The sequence below is a fragment of the Suricata suricatta genome, chromosome 6 (assembly GCF_006229205.1).
Source record: "Suricata suricatta isolate VVHF042 chromosome 6, meerkat_22Aug2017_6uvM2_HiC, whole genome shotgun sequence".
NCBI lineage: Eukaryota > Metazoa > Chordata > Mammalia > Carnivora > Herpestidae > Suricata > Suricata suricatta.
Window position 1 is genome coordinate 115,324,738 of NC_043705.1, and position 24,803 is coordinate 115,349,540.

At 38.8% G+C, this 24,803-nt stretch overlaps 1 protein-coding gene across 1 annotated transcript in view; it reads right to left on the minus strand.

The window, feature by feature from the left end:
* The window catches only part of GHR (growth hormone receptor), a 261,841-nt gene that overhangs the window by 146,119 nt on the left and 90,919 nt on the right, over nucleotides 1–24,803 (minus strand). The window lies entirely within an intron of this gene.

Below are 24,803 nucleotides of genomic sequence, written 5' to 3' on the forward strand. Positions count from 1 at the left end.
ATTTTGTGATAAGCCAATCCCAGGCTGTGCCATGTACTGAAAGCTGCCATCCTTTGAGGACCACTCTTGTCCTTCCTGACACTGTCAGGCTCCTCATCCTTCTCTTCTTTTGGCTGTGAGTGACTGGGGGCAGAAAGTGTGCCTCACGCACACATTGTATCCCCAACACCTAGCCTTGGGCCTGACACAGGGCAGATCCCGTCCCCTAAGATCTGCCCAATAAGGAAGTATGCCAGATGCCTTATTATTTCCTTTTACAAAGACCTTATGGAAGACAGCTTCATTTTAACATGGAGAATACAAAAGTTTAGAGGAACTTTGAGAGGTTACGTGAATCCCCCCAGACAGAACCATGCTCAGCGTCTCCAATGCCTGTCTTCATCTTCCAGTGCTTCATTGTAAATGTGAAACTAGGCCAAATAAGCACGTGAGCAGGGTACCAGTGAGACAAGAAGGCTACATAGAGCAAGAGAAAGAGAAAGAGTACAGTTTAGGTTCGAATTATGGACAGGGTCAGACCAAAGTATCTTCAGGGCTCCAGGCCTGTCAAGGGTGGTAATAATTCATAAATGCTGACATAGCATTTTCTTTAGGAGTATCGTTCAAGGGATATAATATTCATCTCTAGGCCTTAGAGTCTCCAAAAGCACCTGGCGTACTTGCAGATACATTACTTAAAAGCTACGAAGTGTGCTCTTTCCATGACATGGGGCATCCCCCCACCTCCTTTAAGCTTATATATACAAATAGAAAGGAGTCTGTTTTGCCAGACTGAGTGGCTGCCAGATAGATGGCAGACAGGGGGCAGATCAATGTCATGTCTCAGCTCCAGGAAGTTTATAATATACCGCTTCCCTGTTCGAGATCATGGGAGGTGTAACAGCTTGGACTTGGAACATTCATTGTTAACTGCTTCACTAGAAGATGCCTTCTAGAACAGTGCTGTGTCATAGAAATATAATGTGAGACACAAGTGCCAACCACATACTTTCTTTTAAATTTCCTAGTAACCACATTAAAAAAGAAATGCATAAAATTTTAATTTTTTTATATTTTTATAAGGTATCTTATATAACCCAATATATCTAATATATTATCATTTCATCATCTGGCAAATATGAAAAGCATTGAGTTATTTTACATATGGAATCTTTAAATCTAGTGTGTATTTCATGCACCCCATCAAATTGGCACAAGCCAGATGCAAGGGTTCCACAGTGACATGCAGCTAAGTGGCTACCATGTCGAAGCGTGCAGCTCAGGGACACAGAAATTGTGGGTGTCCATGTAGCTATCTCTCTGGCTACTGCATAATGTATCTGTGCTTTTTATTGCTCATGAGCAGAACAAGCTGCTAAGAAGGGACCTTGATACAGTCATTTCGCAAGATCTAATAGTTTCTTAATGTCCTGGAAAGAAATAGTCTTGCTACTAAACTAGGAGGCAGGCTGCTCCAGTCCTTCCTAAAATCCATTTGGCATATAATTACTAAGCACTGAAATCTACATACAGTTAAATCTGAAACCCTTTGTTCATGGTACAGAACTGGCACAGAGCACCAGATCTGTCACTAGTTATGGGACTTTCCACAAATCATTTCTCACCATCAGCCTCATCTTTCTTATCTTCAAAACAGAATGCCTGGAGCATATCAATAGTTCTTAGCCTTGACTGTAAATTAGAGCCATGCGGGAAACTTAAAAAAAAAAAAAAGAAGAAGCCCTGGCTTTACCATATATAAAACAGCATCTCTGCAGTGGGGTCTGAGTATTAATACTTTAGCATTTGTTATGTGATTCTAAAGTGCAGCTAGGCTTAGGAATCACTGACTCCGTACAAACTAAATGTGCTATAATTTTTCAGTTTGTGAAAATGGAGCTCATATGCCCCAGAGGGCCTTCCTCAGCTGAGTGGAGGGAGAGAACAAAAAATATCAGTCTGTCCCATCTAGTCAACCAATAAATGCAATTTTGGCAATAGAGAACCTTCTATGCCAACTGTGGTTGAAATACAAAATATAAACATAGGAAAAGAAAATAGTATCCCATGAAATGGCAAGATAAAAAGAATACACGTAATGGATGAAATCAGCCATCCATAAATAAGATCACTCAAGGAATGATGAAACATTATTTCAAAGTGTTGTTGATAAGGTCCCCTCAAGATGACCATCTCTGGTTTTTCAATCAAATGCTAATTTAGGTACTTCTCTGAAGGAATTCTACACATGTAATTAAGGTTACTAACCAACTAATTTTAAAGTAGGGAGATTATCCTAGATTACTGAGGTGAGTCAATGTAATTATCCTATAAAAGCAGAAGTAATCAGTGAGATGTGGCCGAAGAGGAAGGCAGAAGGATGAGAAATTTGAGAGGGATTTGATGTGCTGTTGCTGGAGGGGGCAGCATAGAAAACATGAAATGCAATGCAGGCAAACACTGGGAGCAAAAACTGGCTCCTGACAGCTTTCAAGGGATCAGAGAAGACAGTTCTACAATGGCAAGGAATTGAATTGGATTAGCAATCTTAAGAAGTGTGGAAGCAAATTCATCCCAAGAGCCTCCAGAAGGTAACAGAGCCCTAAAAGGTATTTTAATTTCAGCCTTCTCTAAGCAGGAAATTCAATTGAACTGTGCTGTGCCCAGACTTCTGACCTACAGAATTGTGAAGTAATAAAAGGGCATTGTTGTAAATCAATACATTTATGATGATTGGTTATGGAAGCAATAGAAACTAACACAGTCTCTACAAGTCCATTATAGAGTCCTAGGTTGACTTCCTAAACATCAATCAGGAAGATAATTATCCAGTCACCACTGAAACATGTCCAAGTGAATAAGGGCCTTTACCAGAGCATAGAAACTTGTGACTTAAGAGGCAATCTAGTCCAATCAATTAATGATGGATGAGGAATGCTAAAAAAGCTTAGATACCAAATAATCTGTGGCTTTGTCTCCTCCAACTATCCTTGGCCAAGGGCACTTTAATCAGCCAACAAGAATGTGCCAATTTGGAAGCAGGTACAATAATCTCTCAGAACTAGGTGATGCTCTCCCCTGAAGTCATTCAGTTCCTTCTATTCCAACTCTACAATTGCCAAATGACCTTCTGATTCTTATCTTACTTTCTGAGTTTCCTCTCTATGTGGAAAATTAATACAATGACCAGCTGAAATGAAATTGCTCGACAGCTGAAATGGAGCATAAATGAATGAATTGGCATTCGGTTGTACTGGCCCATCTCTTGAGCCTGGCTAGTAGATATTGGACCCCTAGAGTCTGATCATCTCTGGGTCATTTGATGGAATTTATTTTTTGAACACGTAGATCTGGACATGAGATGATCCCAGGGAAAGTGAGAAAGACTGAGAGCACATGTCTGAATCAGTTTGCTGGTCTTGCCTCTCATCTTAACCCCAGGTCTAACCAGGGAATTAAAAAGCAGATGATGTGTCAATGGGAAGGTAAGTCAACCAAGGTGGAAGTCTATGACAGAATAGGGTAGGGGGAAGAGAGGATAATCACCATGTATTTTATGGAGGTGGTTTGGAAGGGGGAAGTACAAGCTATCTTTGTAACATGTCCTTGTAAATTTAACACCTTGGCTCAGGAGAGTTTATTTTTGTCCTTTGCATTAAAGATTCAATTCCCAGGAGCCTTATGTTTACCAGCCCCTGAGACCACCACAGCGAAACTCAGGAAGTGGAAATTTAATGATCTGAGTATGTTTCTCGTATATCAGTTGGTTGGTGGACGATGACTGGAACAAGCAGTCTGAGCCAAACCCTGACCCACTCACTATTAAATCACAGGCTGTCCACCTACCAAGAAGTCAGAGAAACAAACACTTTAATGCTTTTTCATTGTAATCTCTTTGAGTCATTTCAATTTCATATCTTGTAGAACAGTAATACAACTTTCATCTTCCAAACTGAAAAGTGGTTCAAATGAATTTTTTTACATCCAACCTCTTAGGATCGTGTTACCAATTAAAATTTTATTTCCAAATGAGGAAAAAAAAGCTATGGAATCCTCAGAGTGGCAGTTTATATAAAGTCTCATATAAATGCTAAAGACCTAGAGAGTAGGTTCCTCAGACATAGGGAATAATACCCATAAGCATCTGAAATGACTCCAGTCCAAACTGAACTCAGGACTTCCTACCTGCCACCAATCCCTACCTAATGAATAAACAGCCTCATCTGTCATATTCCCTATATCGATTGATGAGATTCAGGTTTTGCAGCTACCTGAACTAGATACCTTGGTTACCCCATCCTTTTTCACAGGTAACTGGATGCTGTAAGAGAGTGATTCTACCTCAGAATTCTCCTCTGAAACATAGCTCCTCCTCTCTCAATCCTAGCCGCACTGCAAAAAAAATCCTGCCTTTTTCTCACTTGAAGCAGCCTTCCTCATGGTCTATCTTCCTTTACTTCCAAGGCTGCTGCCAGACAAATCACAAATCTATTTATGCTTCCATGAAGGCTTCTATGCTCCCCGTGAAACATAAGTATTCACTTTCCTGTGCCTCCACACTGATTTCTTTTAACCTCTGCTATACACAGAGCCATAGTCAGAAGATGAGGAACTCATTTGTGGAATAAATAAGTTCTCAGGGCCTGTGTTTCTTTCTAATGCTCTTCAGGGCAGAAAAAGACACACCTCTGCTATTTATTACCCACTACCCTGCAGGATTTGATGAGTGGACAAACGTGTGTGTTGGTTTTGCTGGCGAGTGTTGGTGGATACAAGGTGAGCCAGAAGCACTAGAAGTCCTCCCCTTCGCCCAAGAATATCTACATCATCATCTACCTATAGATTTCTGGATCTTTAGAAGTTAGTTTGGGTAAAAGAGAGCACAGGGTAATTTTGGGTTTAGAAGATGGGCACAGGGTCGAACTTTGGATGTCCAGAAGGCCTGAGGTTCCAGGTATACGTACAAGAGAATTTCACAAAGGGACAGAGGATCATAGGTCAAAATTATGCCTCAGACTTACCAGAATGGCTATGTATGCTGAGTAAAGGCCCCACTTGTTTGGAATATGGCAGAACTCACCTTCCACACTTCAGCATCCCCATCAGTGACCTCACCCTCAGGGCCCTCAGATTCCTCATCCAATCTCTTCTCTACCTTTGCAGGAAGGGGAAGCAGGAAAAGTCAAGAGAAAAAGATGTGTCCACGTGACTTTCTGCTTCCCTTTTATCATCAGCACAGCACAGAGTGTGAACTATAATTATTTTCCTGCAAGTTATTTCCCGTGATCACTATCTTATGTTCCTTAAACAAACTACAACTAGTTTAAACATAAGTGGTTTTGCTAGTTTTTCTGCTAATCAGAATGTCTGGAAGTCCAAGGTTAGTGCTGATGAAGAGAAGGGGAGCCAATGTAGAAGCCAGAAGCACAGTGAGAATCCGAGAGTTGGCTGGAACTCTAAGGACCATGTTAGTCTAAAGGTTTCACTTCACAGCTGAGGTAAGTGATGCCCAGAGAGATGAGGTGAGGTGTGTGAGACACTACTGCTGGTTATAGCTGAGGTGGGAGCAGCACCCAGGTCTCCTGCCTCTCATCCAATGTTGATTTTTTTTTTTTTTACAACTCCACATTGTCTTCAACCTGTCACTGTGATTTCAAGAAGCACTTCAAGGAGCAAAAAGCCACACTTACCCTCAGTTCACATGTGCTGTCATATACAATATCACTTATCATTAGGCATTCGGGACAAGCAAATTATAACAAGTGTGGGCATACGGCCACTCTGCTCTTCTGGCTGCCACATTGGGCTGGCCACCCTCAACAGGAGCTGAGTTCTCCTTGCCAGCTTCTTTAGGATAGGAAAAGAGACCTTGACTAATTGAGAAAAGGAGTTTACTCACAACCAGCCCAATAGCCTGGACCAAACTGAACTGAAATTTCTCAAAACAATCCTGGATAGAACCTTGCAAAAATCTATTCTCTACACTGACACCACAGTGATTTTCCTAAATTGCAGATCAACAGCCTCTGATTCAGACTCCTCATTACAAAATGATAAACTCCTAGAAAGGTACATCCAGTCCTGTGTAGTCTGACCTGGCCTATTTTTTTTTAAGAGAGATACAGACTGCGAGAGGGGGAGGGGCAGAGAGAGAGGGAGAGACAGAATCAGAAACAGGTTCTAGGCTCTAAACTGTCTGCATAGAGCCCAATGCAGGGCTTGAACCCACGAACTACAAGAGGCTGACCTGAGCCGAAGTTGGATGCTTAATCAACTGGGCCACCCAGGCGCCCCTGACCTGATCTCTTTCTACCCTTCCACTCCTATCTTCCACCAATTTCCCAAACCTTCCCTTTCCTCTGTCCATGAGAGGACACTTCTCTGAAGTTTCCAGCCTCTTCACCTTTTGGGCCTCCCTGTCAGCTGTCTTCTTCTGACTTCATCCATATCTGCTACTCATCCCTCAGATCGAGGTCACTTCAACTAAGATGCATTTCTTCACCTACTAGGTGAAATTAGGTGTCCCTCTATCTACTTCCATATGGCCTTGACAAACCCCTATCAGAGCAATGTACGATATGCACCATCTTCCCTAAGGGTTATCTTCGTACTCCCTGCTATTTCACATAGTGCCTAGCACACTCTGCTTACAATGACTTTTGAAGGCATAAACAGAGACACCTGGCACTGTGTTAAAAATGGGTATTTTAAGGGGTGGGAGCATGTCCTTCTGTGGAAAGTTCATCTGAATGTATTTTAATGAGTTAAAGCAGTGTTTCCATCATATCAGGTATGGTGGGACAGCTTGATTCAGGCATGCAGCAAGGAACCCAAAGCATAGCGAGGTGTGGCTAGAAGCTCAAAAAAAACAAAGTTATGTTTTCTTTTTCTTTAAGGTACTGATCTTTTCCTCTTATACCTGTCAGAATGGCTAGAATAACATAGACAGGAAATAACAAGGGTTGGCAAAGATTCGAGGAAAAAGGAACCCTTATGCACTTCTAATGGGAATGCACACTGGTACAACCACTGTAGAAAACAGTATGGAGCTTCTTAAAATAAAAAGAGAATTATCAAATAATCCAGTAATTCCACTAATGGATATCTACCCCAGGAAGGTAAAAAGAAAAACTAATTCAAAAAGATATATGCATGCTTAGGTTTATTACATTACTAACAAGAGCCAAGATACGGAAGCAACCCAAGTGTCTGTCAACAAATGAATGGATAAAGAAGATGTGGTGTGTGTGTGTGTGTGTGTGTGTGTGTGTGTGTGTGTGAGAAATATTCCTTAGCCAGAGAAAAGGAATGAGATCTTGCTATTTGCAACAACATGGATGGATATATAAGGTATTATGCTAAGTGAAATAAATCAGAGAAAGATAAATACCATATGATTTCACTCAGATGTGGAATTTAAGGAATATAACAAAGAAAAAGAGACTTCAAAATTCATACTCTTAAATACAGAGAACAAACGGGTAGTTACCAGAAAGGACATGGGGTGGATAGGTGAAATAGATAAAGAGTATGCTTATCATAATGAGCACTGAATAATGTATAGAAATACTGAATCATTATATTGTACACCTGACACTAATATAACACTGTATGCTAATCATATAAATATAAATATAAATATAAATATAAATATATACACAAAAAAGTGCTGACCTTTTCTAAGACTTTAAAAAACCTTGAAGAAATGGAAGGCACACATGAACCAGAATCAAAACTATGAAGTGCTTCCTGAATGCAAATTATAATCTCTATTGATGTTCTCAAAATGTATGAGGTCCTTAAATAATCAGAAAAAACTAGCTCTTCATTCAAAGAACAAAGTTTGGAAACCCAAATTATATCTTACGGGTGTTCAGATAAGGAGGAAGGCAGTCTGATAATATTTTATGAACTCCAGGGCAAGGAAAAGAGGTTTTGTTTAGAGTAGAAATGAGAAGAGCCAAAAAGTAGAGGAAAGAGGGAGGAAGGGAAACTAGGGCAGTTAGAGGAAAGAGTGAGGTGGGAGAAGAAAGAAAACTGGCTCAGCCACCGGAGATTTACATGGAAAAAATGCAAAAGCAAGTCAAAAAAAGAGAGACCTGACTCTCAGCCTTTTAATCAAAGTTAATAAGAAAGGCACACTAACCAACAGTCTGGCAGATATTCCTGAAATAGAAGCTTAATTTTCATAGGGTTTCCTTTGGGCTTTATGGCAAGAAGTTTTTAGATTTACTTTTTCATTCAGTCATGTGTGCAAGCAGATCATATTACAAAAACTTGGTTGAAATCTCTCAGAAAGAGTAGAGTTGAAGGTAGAATATGGTGAATTTCTTGGTCACTGCTTGGCACGTCTATATTATTAGCTTCTTGGTCTTGCTGCTTTCACTTATATACAGCGGCATAATCTTCCCCAAATCAATTATATTCCCTCTCGTGAGCTCTGTCTCTATGTCTCTCTCTCTGTCTCTCTCTCACTCTGTCTGTCTGTCAGTCTGTCTGTCTGTCTCTCTCTCTCACATACACACGCACCTCTGGTACCAGAAGAGGAGATGAAAGCACATGACTGTTGCCTCATATTAACAACTGCCCCACCCCTACTCCCACTGACCTTTGCCCAGAGCTTCTCTGGGTTCTGCCAACTAACGTGAAGGCCAGGCCTGGGCTGGAGCCTCGTGAGACCCATCACACCATCACAGTAGAGCCAGCCAGACCAAAGGAGAAGGCAGCCAAGTGTTAAAATTCAACAAAGACTATGAGTTGGACAGGCTGAAGACAGTGATAGGCATAACTAACTCTAATCCCAGGGCCTAAGGAGTGTAAAAAGGAAAGCTGTCAGAGGGCAGAGGCATCCATCTGTTGTATTCACTGGTATTTCACTGATGTATCCTAAGTGCCCAGAGTTTAGCACTTCAAATGTTTGTTAAATAAAGGATAAGGGAATGAGTTCCAAAACATTAATGCCCATTGGAAATGTTAACATACTTAACTGTTAAATGTTTAACCACAGTGTCAATGGTGCAAAGTAGTGGACTAGAAAATTGTTAGTACTACCTACATATTAACTGGATATTTATCCCATTAATGGAATATTTTTGTTGATTGGGCAGGAGGACATAGCACTTAGATTATGTGGGTTTCTCTTTTTAATTAAAATGTAATATAGGGAAGTATATCTTTCTATGGAAAAAATCACAAGTCAACAAAAGGTGCTAAACACAAGAGACAAAACAATTCCTTCTAGCTCTGGAGCTTCACTATATTTCTTGTTGCTCCTCACATGGTTAGAACTATCATGATGATTCCCATCACCAAGGGTGGGCTGAGTTGTTATGAACGCAAGGCTATGTATGTTACTAACATTCCTGTGTATTAACAATCCTGTCCATACTATTAATACAAGAAGACTGTTCGTGATTTGTGACCACAGCCAGAAATGGCAAGGCCTTTTGTTGGTTAGGACTCCTTTCTGCCTGGCTGGCTTTCCTAAGTTTGTATGGGATAAACCATTCTGGGACATGTCATCCATACGAAGTCCTATAATATAAGAAACCCTCACAGGGGAACATTCACTTGAGTAGGTTAATTAACAGGGACTAGATAGGAGTCTCACTAATTGTGAATTGGAGGTTAATTCAGTTTGAAATCATATTTTTATGTGTAAAGGCAGCCTGCCTGACAGAGGTCTTGAAAGCACATCTCCAAAGTTGAATTCAGGAGTCTAGGAACACTTTCTCCCTCCACTTGGTGTTCCTGCAGTATTTGTAGCACAAGCCAGAAACTGAGGAGTCACCTGACCATCTTCTCTACCTCCTCAGCCTCCATTTCATCTGTCAACATCACTTCCTCAGCATCTTGAATTCGTTTTTCCCCCTTTATCCTCTGTATTGCTATCACCAAGTCCCAGCCACTCTGTCTCACTTGGACTTCAGGGATGCCCTTTTAACACCCACCAAGACTCCCTCCAATCCATATTTTAAGCAAAAGTTATGTTTCAAAACACAATTATGATTATGACACCTTTCTGAATAAAATACTCAAATGACTTTCCTTCTTCACAGGATTAATACCACACTCCATTAAGGTGATCTCATATTTACCAACTGTGCTCAATAGTCACTCACTCTACTTTCAATTAGTAATGGAATTCAGTGGAAGAAGACATTTCCCAGCCAACCTTGCAGCGAACTGTGGTCATGTGGCTCAGTTCTGGGTAGGAGGATGTGAACAGAAGTGACAAGTGCATCTTTCAGGAAAATGCACATCTCCTCTACTTCCCCTTCTCCACTCCCATTGGCTTGAATGTTGATGTGCTTGATCACCAAATATACGGATGAGAGCTACCTATGTCTGGGGAACACTTATGGAACTCACTCTGCAGAAGGATCACAGAAAATGTGGGTTTGAACACTGGCAAAGGACAACTGGCCAGTGATTTTCTGACCAGCCTGTACAGATCTTTCTAGCTTATCCTTGAAAGAAAAAGTTCATTTTCACCTAATTTTTTAAACTCAACTGTGAGGGTAGTGGGAAAGAGTAATCACACAGGACTTGCATAAAAACAGAAGGTGAAATTTTGTCCTTAATACCTATAAAGAAAGAATATTTACCTGAATGTGTAACATTCTGATAGGGCTATTTTTTTGAGTCCTTTATTATTTTTTTTACAAGAGTTTTGAATCCTATTAGTGTGCTAGAACCAGAAGTATTTTTTTCTTTAGAACCTGTGAATAGTTTTATTTGGGGAATTACTAAGGCCGCAGAAATGACCACCATAGTCAGAGAGAACTATTTTGGTCTAATAAGAAAACAGAGGACAATCTACCCCACTCTATCTCAAACCAAACTTCCAAACCTCAAGTTTATATAAACCATTAATAAATACCGTTTATACAAAGAAGAGCAGGGAAGTATAAGAAATTAGGAAAAGGAGCCTGGACTATTAGTGTAGTGGGTCATATTTTTCCAGATTTGGGCACCCAGCTTCCCCAAACCAAATTGTATATTGAGTAACGTTTTCTGAAATGGTGCCAGTGGGACAAGAATGAGACTCTGCCTCCAACACCATTTGAATCACAGATGCTTCATATTTGTACCAAGGAAATGAGCTAAATCAAGAATAGGAGTACGTGATGCTGTTTGCAAAATGACTTTTCCCCAAAGCCAATTTTTATTTTATTTTTCTGATTATGCATGCACAATGCTTATGTAGAAGTTTGGTAAATATTAATACAATGTAAAACAAATTATGAATTCCTTTGCTGTCATTCTCTTTCCAATAAAATTCCTAAGGAAAGCTCATGTTTTTCCTTTTCCTTTTTCCATTTAACAGTAGCATCTCTTAAGTACCTGCCAATTAGATTGCCACTTTTTCTAGGGAATGCAGCTTTTAGCAATCCTTTGTTGATTCCAATGAAACCAACCTGACTCAGCTAATATAAACTGATTAGACCGAGAACGAAGTCCTAATACCAACAGCTGACCAACAGTAAGTACTTGACATTAAATGTTGGGTGATCCAAGCAGATTCTATCATCTTGGAAAATTTTCAAATAAGAGGATAGGGAGCTTGAGGACATTATAAAAGAATCCATGAAGGACTCAAGATGTATTGAGAGAGAGATACATGAGAATGGCTACGCATAGTAGCAGAGATCTGATATCATTATAGTAAATGCCCATTAAATGGAATTACATGAATGCATCCTCTTCCTTGCTGGCTAAAAAAGCATAAACCCTCCCACCTACCACCACCACCCCAAAATACAACTGTGAACATAAAATTTGATGGCTGTCCTAATTAGTATTCCCCCATATTCCTATTACTAGCCCTTCAACTCAGTGTTTTTCTAACTGTAAACCTATTATACTGTAGTGTCAGTCTAGTGAGCCAAACCCAACTTTGTTTGCTGGTCTATTTAACAAATAAAATGGTGCTGTAGGCTAAATGTTCATGCCCCCTGTCCCAATTCATATATTGAAACTTTATCCTAAATGTGATATTTGGAGTTGGGGCCTCTTAGGAGGTGCTTAGGTGATGAATGGGATTAGTCCCAGAGAACTCCCTGCACTCTTCCACCATCTGAGGACATAGTGAAAACAGTTGCCTATGAAACAAAAAGTAGGCCATCACCAAACATGACATCTGCCAGCACCTTGGTATTAGACTTCTCAGCTTCCATAACTGTGAGAAATAAATTTCTATTGTTTAATAAGCCCCTCAATCTATGGTATTTCTGTTACAGCAGTTGGAACAGACAAAGACAAATGGAGAGGAAAGGGGGAGGGGAACAAGACAGTTTCTTCACATGGAACTTTGTGCTGGCCAACATGGCACTACAAGTTTACACTTTGAACTTTATCCTCTGTGCCAACTACTGCAATGGTAGGTTTATTTATTTATTTTTTTTATGTTTAACTAAGACAGTAGTACTAGAAAGTGTTAAAGAACAATTACAAGTCATGGAAGGTAGATTGAGGAGCTCCAACCCACATACAGTGGGAGTTCCAGGAGAGAATTTAATTCAACTGCAAGAATCATATTTGGAAAAGGATATTATTAATTTTATAAAATTAAAAGAATGGGATGAGTTTTCAGATTAAAACCCACAGTAATCACCGATGATTATAAATAAAAAGTAAATCGACAATAGGGCATCATGATAAAGAAAAACTCTTTAGAGGAACTTCAAATAAGAGGTATATTATCCACTAACAAATTCAAATATACCTGTGAAAGATTTTTACTTAGCAACAAAAAATGTCAAAACACAAATGAAAAACCTTTAAGTGTCAGAGAAATAATCTGCAATTTAGAATTCGATACCTAGCTAAACTGTCTTGTGTTGGGCAGGTGGTGAAGGGCATATGAAAACAGAGTTTTCTACCTAAAGATTATAATTTAAATAATGATTAAAGGAACTATTTTTGCAAGAAGACATGAATCACTTTAAATACATGCTGAAAGTCTTTTTAAGTAAGTTCTCTCCCAACTATTCCAGTTATTATCCCTGTAGTTATTGACCTATTTCTCTGTCCCTCCCACCATTTAAAGTCAAACTTTTCGAAGAAATTACATTAGACTATTATTCTCAATTCCTCTTTTTCCACTTTCCTAAGCCCATTAAAATCAGGTCTGAAACTCTACTACTCTAATGATATGATTTGTCCTTGCCACTAATGACTTCTACACTGTTAAATCTAGTGGTTACTTCTTAATCATCTTATTTGACTTATTAACATACAACATAATGGATCACTCTTTGAAACACTATCATAATTTGGTATTTTGACACTGTTCTCCATTGATTCTCTCACCTCACTGGACACTTTGTCTTGGTCTATGTTGTCATCTTCATTTGCTGAGGCATGTAACACTGGAATACCCTCGTCCTTATCATCTACTCTTCTCTACCTACACTTATTCCTAGGTGATTTCATTACATAATATGTCATTAATAGCATCTATGTGATTATGTTCTCCAAATACATAACTTTAATCCAAAACTTTTTCTTGAACTATAGGCTTATACATCCAATTGACTAATAATTCCCTTAGGTGTTTGATAGGAATCTCAAATTTATAAATCTATAAACAAATTTTGATTTTACCCTCCTAACGTTTTCATTCCACAGTGTTCGTCATTTTAATCAATATCACCTTTATCCTTTCAGATTCTCAGGCCTTTCAGTCATACCTTGAAAACCAATCCATCAACTAATTCTCTCAGATATACCTTCAAATTATATCCGAATGTGATCATTTATTTCTATCTTTATCACCCTCACCCATGTCACCAATATTTCTTATCTGGTTTATTATAATTGTTTATTAATTAGTCTACATGCTTCTGGTCTTGAACACCCTTATCCCCAAATATATGTTACCCATCAGATCTTGCTAAAACAAGAACATGTTGTTTTTTTGTTCAAGACCCTCAGATGGGTCTTCACTTCATTTTTGTACTCTTTCCTGAAAACTCAAATCAGTAATAACTCTCATATCTTATTTTTCTCCATAGCACTTATCTTTATTTGACATACCATGTATTTACTTGTTTACTGATTTTTTTTTATCTCCTCTTACTAGAATGTCAATTATATGAGTTCAGGGATTTTGTCTGTTCTGTTCACTGCTATATTTCCAAGCACCAATAACTACAGCAAGCCAATAGAATACACACAATAAGGATTTATTAGATGACTAAATAAATGGTGAGGAAAAACAAGGGTAAAACACAATAGCCAATTCAACCAAATATTGTTTGTAAAAACAATATGGGCCACATTTTCTATTGATCAAAAAAGGTGTAAGAAAATTTTAGACAATAAAAACAAGGAAAATAGGTAAGCTTATCTTAAAGAACAATTAAAATGTGTTAGATTTTCTGCTTTGTTTGGGAAAAGGATAGATACTCTGTGTGAAATGGGAACACTCCGGTTGCTTGATGTGGCAGTGAGGAGCCCAACTGAGGGGTGCATGAGTATGTAGGTATAAGGCGAGAACTGGCAATGTGGCTGCTGCAGGCTTCTGCTGCCTTAAGAATCAGCACAGTTGTGGGAGGCCCCACATCAGGGAAGACTAACAATGTCACATTCCACCCCAGACTCTAAGAAGGGAAAGAGAAGGTGAGCATAATCATATTCTTGGAAAAGTGGCAGGCCTCACATAGTTTAGGAACAGAAAGAGGAGATGTTATAGACTCATGTTCTATGAATGGTTTTTCTCATCAGGCAGAAATGGAGAACCATTATCCCCAGGTAATAACTCTATGTATTTGAGAAAAAAATGAAAGAAAAAACTTTGTGTTTTTAGCTTTGAAAAGAAACATTTCTGAAAAGTAATTGTTTAAATCAATACCTAAAAAGGCAAGTCTGCCAGAATATGCTTTAAGACTTTCTGGGATGGGGGGAGGGAGTCCACAAGATAATACAACAAAAACATAAAACATTCAGTTCAAGTAATGTTTAGACAAGGAATGCAAGGACAGTTCAATATCAGAAAGATCCAGCAATATAATCTACTGCATTAATAGTTTTAAAGAGGTAGTCAAATGGTTATTCTACCATGCAGAAAACCAGTGTTTATAATTTAACGTTTATGATAAACTCTTAATAAACTAGAAATCCAGAGTTTTCTGAATCAAAGATATGCCACCCAAAAATCTGTACCTAACAGCATACTTAAAATGAAACTTTTCAAGCATTCTCACAATTATGCACCACAAGAAAAAAATGCTTATTATAAAGGTATACAATTTACATGGCATGGTACCTTGTAAGGATAAGAAAGTTGAGATCAATAGGGGAAAACAAAGCCTAGAAAAGTCCAAAGCATATATGAGAACTTAGGACACAACAGAGAAGGAACTACAAATAATGGAGAAAGAACAGAGCTCGGTAAACAGTATTGAGACAACTTGTTTTTCATATGGAACAAAAATAGATCCATGCTTTACACTATATATACAAATTAGCTCCATGTAAATTCAAACTCTACACATGTAAAACAAAACTTTGAGAAGTAAATTAAAGCAATTTAGTGTACAGGAGGGATTTATATGTAATATAACCATGGAGGAGAAAGTGATTGCTGAAGCAAGGCACAAAATGCAGAATCATAAAAGAAATTTAACTATATCAAAATTTAAAAATTATCTGTGTTTAAAAAGTCATGAAAAAAATTAAAATGCCATCAACAGATGGGAGACAAAAATTTCAACAATGAAAATTTCAATATATAAAAAAAAAGTAGGGGCACCTGGGTGGCTCAGTTGGTTAAGCATCTGACTTAAGCTCAGGTGATGATCTCATAGTTCGTGGGTTCAAGCCCCATGTCGGGATCTGTGCTGACAGCTCAGAGCCTGGAGTCTGCTTCAGATTCTTTGTCTACCTCTCTCTCTCTGCCCCTCCCCTGCTCACTCTTTGTCTCTGTCTCTCAAAATAAAGACATAAAAAAATTAAACAAAAGAAAAAGTAGTAGTTATATACATGAAATAGAAACACATACATTAAGATACATATACATTAGGATCATACACATTTACACATGTTTCTGTAAATCAATAAAGAAAACAGACAATAAAAGAGTTAATACAGAGTAGAAATAGATAATTCAGAGAGGAGGAAATCCTAATGGCACTATATAAATGATGTTCAATTTTATGAATAATCAGAGAAATGAAAATTAAAACAATGAGACAGTGATTTGCACCCATCAACCCACAAATAATTAAATCTGATATTAAGTATGAGCAAGGACCTGGTGGGAGTGTAAATTGTTCTGAGAGCACTGTGGAGAGCAATTTGGCTGTGTCTACCAAATACGAAAAAGCACATATCCTATGACCTGGGAAGTCCACTGATATAGACTCCAGAAAATCTCTATTACATGTATCCCAAGGGAAATGTATAAGGATATTTATTTCAGTATAACTTATTTTTGTAAATCAATTGAATCATTTTAAATTTTGATCAGCATGGGAATGGATAAGTTGTAATATTTTCATAAGATGGAGCAATATACAGCAATTTTTAAAAGAATGAACAAGAGGACTATAAAACCATAAATTCTGAAAACAAAATGTTGGATAGCCAAAGCTGCCAGGATACCACATTCCGCATTTAAAGTAAAAATATATAAGGGTACTTGAATGCTCAGCTCAGTCCGTTGAGTGTCAGACTTCAGCTCAGTTCATGATCTCCAGGTTCATGAGTGTAAGCCCCACACGGGCTCACTGCTATCAGCCTGTCAGTGCAGAGCCTGCTTCAGATCCTCTGTTCCCTCTCTCTGTTCCTCCTCCCCCCACCACTCACACTCTCCTAAAAATAAATAAATAGGTAAGAAATAATAAAGCAAAATCTACGAACATTTAATTAATTTATTTATTTTGAGAGACAGATTGTGTGAATACACCTGCATGAGACAGAGAGGGAGGGAGAGAGAGAAGCCCAAGCATTTTCCATGCCTAGTGCATGGCCTGACATGGGGCTCAATCTCACAACTGTGAGATCATGACCCGAGCTGAAATCAAGAGTCAGATGCTTAACTGAGTGAGCCACTTAGGAGTCCCATGAGCATTTAAAAATATACAAATAATTTGTATTTCATGCATACAATAAACATGCTTTATATATATAGTAAAATTTAAGAGTCTAAAAACAGGACTGTACAAATGTCAACCCATGACAGTTGCTCCTCTGGGGTAGCAGAGAGTAGGGTGATACTGAGAAAGGCAAAACAGGGAGCCTCAAATTTACCTGTGTACTTTGTTTCTTTACAAATAGTAGCTGAGAAGCACACATGGGAAAAATGTTTGCATTTGACGTATTCATCTGGGTGGCAGGTACAAGGACACTTATTGTAGAATCCTTAGTACATTAAAACAAATAAGAGTATTAGAGAGTTCTAAATCTATATCCCTGCCCAGGGTCAAAACTAACAAGCCCACAAAAATTTATGCAGAAAGAAAGATAAAAAGAGGTTCTGATAAAGAGAAGTTCGTGTAGGGCACCTACTCCTGGACAATACAGACACGGGAAGGCTGGAATGGCTACTCAGGTGAGTTCTGGTCACTGAATCCATGACTGTCACCCCCATATGCACCCTACCTACTCTCATGACTCAACAGTTGACCCTCACCAGACACTGTGTTATGGGACAAGGAAGGGGAGAGCCTTCTCAATCCCTGTTTCCAGGCTAGGCTGAGGAACATTTTCTTCATAGATTCCGGAGAAAAGCCACAGAGTGGACGTTCCAGGAAGAAGAGCAAATCACATGTGAGATTGCACAGGCTAGGTCCTGTCACAAGGCCTTCCAGAGTTCGGGTGCCAGCCATGTCTGATTAATGTAAAAAAAAAAAAAAAGGTATTTTTCACTAGCTTCAAAAAGCAAGTGAATTTAAGCACTTCAGCACTCTGATGAAAAACTGATTTGAGGCACAATGATTACAAATGGTTCTCAGTCTCTGTCCCTGAAAGTCACAAACACACGTACAAGCCTTGGTAAGCTGGACCTGGGGGTCTTGTTTAGTCATGGTAAGTCACAACAAATGGGTATGCCAAAACTGGTTCATTTTACTCAAGGAGACCACTGTGAAACCTGCCAGCAAATACCTATTAAAACAAGAACCAAAACATCTCACAGGCTACAGTGTATTTCAGTTGGTTGAGAAACATCAAAATGAATAACATAGAACAATAAAAGGACAGTACAGACAGAAGGCCTTAGTATAATGATCTGGGGAGAGCTTCACACATCTGTGGTCATGTCTGTCCCTGAGTGCGAAAGCACCAGAATGCCACATTCATGGTCTCCAGTGATGGCAGAAAGTATCAGGAGAAAGGCCATAATTTGTCTTCTTTTCCTGTTGCAGTAACCACTGAGAATAAGCTCAGAAGTTCCTGCTGAGAATTCTTGAGAAAGAGAATAGGTGGCTTAAATAAACTGATTTTACTTTTTTTTTTAATTTTTATTTTTTTATTTTTGAGAGACAGAGAGAGACAGCGTGAGCAGGGGAGGGTCAGAGAGAGAGGGAGACACAGAATCCAAAGACAGGCTCCAGGCTCTGAGCTAGCAGTCAGCACGGAGCCCGACACAGGGCTTGAACCCATGGACTGTGAGATCATGACCTGAGCTGAATGAAGCCGGACGCTTAACTGACTGAGCCACCCAAGTGTCCCAGGATTTTTCTCTTAAAAAAAATACAGCAATTCCAAATAGGCTTCCATTTATATTTCATGTATGCAGAAGTATTGTCCTTACATATTTATTCTGCATGTCCTATAATAGTATCCTTCACAAACATTTCCCATATAGTTGACCAGAGCAGCTTCAACTGCTTACTTAAAAAATACTCCAGCTATTCCTCTCAGTAAAAGAGACGAGAAACCAAGAGGATAGATGACTGACTTAGTTTGTGCCAACAATCTATCTCTGAATATGACAGCTTGTGCAAAACAGGCACTCCTTGCATGTTAATCAAAGATTTGGCACTGGTAATAATTTCTATAGCCCCAATTGAGTTGTATCAGTATTTAAAAAATTTAAAAGTCTGTGACTTTACATCTAATTTTTTCCCAATCTAAACAGACTTTATTTTTCAAGTTTCAATGTGGTCCCCGGTTTAAAGCAAAAAGGCAAAGTATGCAATAGATAACAGCATAGGTGTCACTCTGAGTTTCATCATGTCTCTGTCTTGCCCTTCTAACTGGTAACATCTGTTATCCTCTAAGACAGTGTGGACATTTCCTTCCATGTCAGTCATTTCAGAGGTAAGTGCCCCCACTCATTCATAAATGTTTGATTGTCTGACTCTTCCTCATTATCATTTCTGAAACTGAATAGCCACACGACAATTTCTTCTCTTTGATTACAGTTTTAATTGTGTTGTAAGTGGTAGCCTGTTCACTGTTAATTTTACATTTAACTCATTTCAGGTGAGGAAGGTGGGCACACATGTAGTAGGGAAGATGGGCAGAGGAATCCCTCTATTTGTTCATTTCCCTTTTGGTCCTGAGCATGAATTTTGGCTCCATTTTTAGTTAATCATGGGGTATTTTAAAAATCATAGATCAAAAAAAATCATAGATCTTATAGCTAAAGGATGGAAGGGTTGCCAAGAGTGAATGTATTTCATAAACTCAGCTTAGGGAAGGGGGACATTCCTACTATGGATCTGAAACAGGCTGAGGCCTCAAATGGAGCAGGAACTGAGTGACCTACCATGAGTTAGGTGGTGCCTGTGACAGTGGGCTTCAGTTAAACACAGTGTGGAACATCCACTCTCATGAAGGCTGTCAAATTCAAAATTTGCTGGACAGATTCAGCTTCAGGACTCTCAAACATCTTGTAGTTGTAGAGAATGAGCTGCCTTAACTGTTGGCAAAGACACATAGGTGTCCAGTCTTCAATATTGCAGATAAGAAGACGATGGCCAGAGTTTTAACAAGGGAAATGTGCACTGATATATACACTTGAATATATATGTCCTACAGGGTTTATCCGCTCACTGCGGTCTGCAACATCAGTAGATATTGTCCCTAATTCCACAGTTGGATCACCGAACTAAATCCCATTTCAATGAAACTCCGCTGAATTGTTCCACTTAATTTGTGCTCTAAACAGATACTACTCTTTTGAAATACACTAACTAATCTCTAAAGAAGTTTAATTGTAATCACATACAAAAGTGGGTCTATTCCCTTTATTCATCTGGGGGACTATTACCACACAGTCCTCACTGGTCTCCCTGTTATCCAACTTTTCTGTCTCCCATTCATCATTTACTTTTCTGCCAAAAATTGAAAGTCTCTCCAAACTTGACATTTTCTTGTTTAATATTCTTTAATGACTTCCTATTGCTTAGGACCCTGAGTCTTTAGCTGACAATCAAGCCCCCAAACAACTTGTCCTGGTCTATTCTTCAAGCTATATTCCCCTCTATACTCAACTTCATTAACTTTACTGGATGGATTGGCCCAAATTCTTAGTTGATATGTTCAGTACTACCTAGCATACCCACATATCTCTTCTCTCCATGCTTCAGCTCTTTTCATTTTGTAAGATCTACCAAGCTCTCCAGGCTCACCCTGCCTGTCATGAAAGTTGTCCTCAGCCACTGAATCAGGAGGAATTTTTCTTGCTCTTTAGTTCCATTGTATTTTGTCACCCAAGCTTCTCAGGTTACCACAGCCTATGACAGTGAGATGTATATTGTCTTCTCTTTACCAAACTATCAGTGTCCTTGGGACAGGAGAGGCTTACCGAATATATTTTGTGTTAAACGGACATTGCTTCATATTGGAAAAGGTGCCTCATAAATGCGATCATGTAGTTTAAAAAATCTATTCAGTTCTGCCCCTTCATTCCTCAGTGCCCAAAGGGAAAGAGATGACACTTTGGAAGCAAGCAAGACCTCATCTCTTCCTCCTCCATGTTGAAAAATGCCCAGAAAGTTATGAGCCCTGAAAAAAATGTTCTTTTTCTCCTCCAGTAAAGAAGGCTTGGTTGAATGGAAGCAGAGCCAATCTCGCTACAACGTGGCACATCTTTGGATTTTGATCCTCTTTCTTATGAAGGGACAAATAACCTTGGGAGTGAGAAAAGTTGCCCAGCCAGAAACCACAATGACAACCCACTTGGCAGCAGAAAAGAGTGATAATTAGACACCGATTTCTTCTGTAGGGTGAGTTGGGAGTAGTGGGTGGGGTTTTTTTGACTTATTTCAAGATCAAAGAAAAAAATTTTTAACATTTATTTATTTTTGAGAGAGTGAGAGAAAGCGTGAACAGGGGAAGGGCAGAGAGCGAAGGAGATGCAGAATCTGAAGCAGGCTCCAGGCTCTGAGCTGTCAGCACAGAGCCCTATGTGGGGCTCGAACTCACAAATTGCCAGATCGTGATCTGAACTGAATCAGACACTCAACCAACTGAGCCACCTAGATGCTCCCTGAGAAAAATGTTTTTATATTTAACAACCTTGTTTTGATCACCATAGCTAATATTATTGCCAGAGTTAAAACGTGGTAAAAACATGCTAAGGCTGAATTTATCTGTATTTACATTGTCACTTTTAAGCTCCAAATAGAAAATGACTTTGATTAAAATCTTTCAACAGATTGCTGAAAACAGAAAGTTTCTTCTGGTAAGTACTAACATGCATAAATTTCTTACATAATAGATGAGAAAAAAATTTTTGATATATGAATGTTTTTTTCTTGCATTGACAGATATTTGGCAGTTACTGTGTATCACCCTTTACACACATAGTGGCTCAATCAACCACTGGCCTTTTCTTACAAGTCTGGTAATCTGGGTCTCCTTAATAGAATAATGATAGGGATGTTTTCCTATCTGCAATACAAAACTGTGGAACAATGGAGTGTTTATTTTGGCCCAGTGACTTTGTACAAAGGTCTCATCTATGATCCCCCTTCAAAAAAAATCCTGCTTATAAACTTCTAACACCCAAAAAGTCAAGCTGAGAAAAACCATGACTTCAACATTTCCTTTTGGCCAAATCTTTAATTTGGAGAATGCAAATAAGACTTTCAAAAAAATTTTTAAGCAGCTAAGAGAACCCATGAATATGCCAAAATCTTTTCAACCCAAACCTTTTCCAAAAACTGTCTGTCCCTATTTTGATTCATTTAAGAATTAGAGACATACATTTTATGTAACTACAACTCTCAGCCCAAGGAACATCTTCACTTTTAAAAAGAGAAATCAGTTTTTCTCTTCCTTTATTAACAGGTTTTCCCAGCAAGAGAAAGCAAAAAAAAAAAAAATTAAAATATAATTAACTTAAGTAATACGAAATATATGTGCCAAAAGTGTCTTCAGTGATCTGCTTTTTAACTAGACAAGCTCTCTGGCAGATGAAAATCATTAGCAAGCAAAACTGTAGAGCTTTTAAAATGTGCTGGAAAAGTTTCAGAGAAGATCTACAGCATAAATAGCTTTATAAACCCGAAGCAACATTCTAAATTACACCAGGTACATCAGTTGGCCTAGGATAAGAAATATGAATTAAATCTTGAAAGATACTGGCCTCAACAACAATATAGCCTAAAGGGAACCTGTATCCAAGATGCCATCCTTTAATCTGAAAAGCATGGATATGTGTGTTCGTTGTGCCTACTGTTGCGTAAGTAGAGAGGTATGGGCTAGAACTAAGCCAAAGGTACCTTAAGAACATTTGATACTGTTGCAAGAGGTCTTCTTCAGGCAAAGAACGTAAAAGGACTGCTGACCATTGCCCACAGCACCTAGCCACTCACACATTCAATTAACTATTCAATAAACATGTGTGAGGGCCTATCATATGCCACACACTTTCCAGGGCATTCCAAATCAGTGATAAAGGTCTCCTATCTCATGGAAGTGACATTCTAGTGAAGGAAAATTGACAATAAAAAATAAGAAAGAAAAGAACTATTCAACGGAATAAATGCTATAAAGAAAGCATAACAAGATGATGGAAATGGGGGCGGGGGACTCACTCATGTAACTGGGGTCACAGAAGATCTTTCAGTTGGGCTGAGATTGCATGACAAGAGGAGTCAGCTATGCCAAAATCTTAGCACAAAGCATTCCAGGCAAGGGGATAGGCAGCCTGGTGGATGAGGGAACAGAAGGAAAATCAGTGTGGTTGGAGCTTAGTCCTCAACTCAGTCACGCTTATGTTACTGTAACACGTTCTTCAAACTTGGGGCAAAACAAGGAAACCTACAGATGAAAACATACCCACACCTTAAAAGCATGAATAAATCTTAGGATCTTCTGGGCATAATAATGACCCTAAGGACCTTGGTCTCAAGAGCTGGAGCTTCATTCCAGTTTGTTTTCCAGTACTGATAAATTTGACCAGTTTCTCATGGTTGAAGTCACATAGAGACCATTCAAGGCCAGCAGGATGCAGGAGTGTAGGATGTGGCTATAAGAGGAACCAAAACTATTTATCTCTTGGGATCTCTGACCAAAAAGGAAACACTTTTCTTGATTCTTCAGGAGATCTGCAGAAGATCACAAGGTATCTTGTGGTACAGTGATCTCTCTCTTGCTTTTGACTCTTTATTATATTCTGCCCCTATCACAGTTATTTCAGTATTGTCTTCTTGCCATTGTTAACCTATAAGTGACTTCCTGTCAAAGATGGTCTTACCGATTGTTCTCTTTTCAGTACCAAATACAGTGCCAGACACATAAGAGATGCTCAATAAATTATAAATTTCCCATGATTGGCTTTGGCTTTATTAACCCAACATTCCAATTATAGGTACAGTAATAGTATCCAAATAATGTAATTGTTTTTGTTTTGATGTATAAGTAGTAAATCCTTAAGAAGTTCCATACTATCTGCTGAAGTACAGATGGATTCCCAGTAATGCTTTGTCATAAAGTAGATAATGATGCTTGTTGAATGTATGCATGCATGTCTGAGTGGGCAAGTCTATGAACAAATTCCAACAAGAACAACTGCACCCAGGGCCATTTTATTCAATCAGCAATGGGTTCTACTGTATGTTCAGCAGTAAGCTAAGTGCTGTAGAGACAACAGTGAGTAAGACAGACCGTCCTGCCATAATGGAGCTATTAGTGTGGTAGGGAAACACATTGAAGACATCATGCATGTATGTAATTATAAGAGCTATGAAAGGATGATGATCAGAGAAGGCTTCTTTGAAGGCTACCAGAAAGACATGGTCAAGTTTATTCAAAATGTCAATGCCACCACATAACCATGAAGTCTTTTTAGGAACCAGGCCTGTAGACAAAGAGCAAGTGGTCAAGGAAGATGACAATTGATGGTAGCTCAGGTAACCAGGAATGGGTTACTGAGAAAATATGTGGAATCTTCCCTTTTGGCCATCTTTAAAATTAACTCAAACTTTTTATGTGTCCTGATTGTGTGTGGTCTTGTTTAAAGACAGAATACACGAAGCAACGTAAAATTGTCTTCTGCAGGCATTCTTTACTGCACCATGACTCCTTTACTAAATGCTTTAAACATAGCAGCTCAGCTATTTTTCTGAGGTATACCAGGAAAACTTGAAATTTATTTTATGAGCAAAAAAAAAACAATGCATTGCCCTTGTTCTCCATCATTCAGGAAAAATAGCTAAGTGAAATTATGGTCAAACTTTCCAAAAAGTTTTGGGCTGAGGACAAGCATGGAAAAACTGAAGCCCAAAGGAGAAATTTCCAGAAATTTAGAAGCAAGTGAAAACAGCGGGTTATAACAGTCCAGTACTTGCTGCCAGGAACAAAGTATATATGATCTTATTTATTGCTAAAAGCTTTTCAGAGAGGCAGCATCTGGTTTCAGT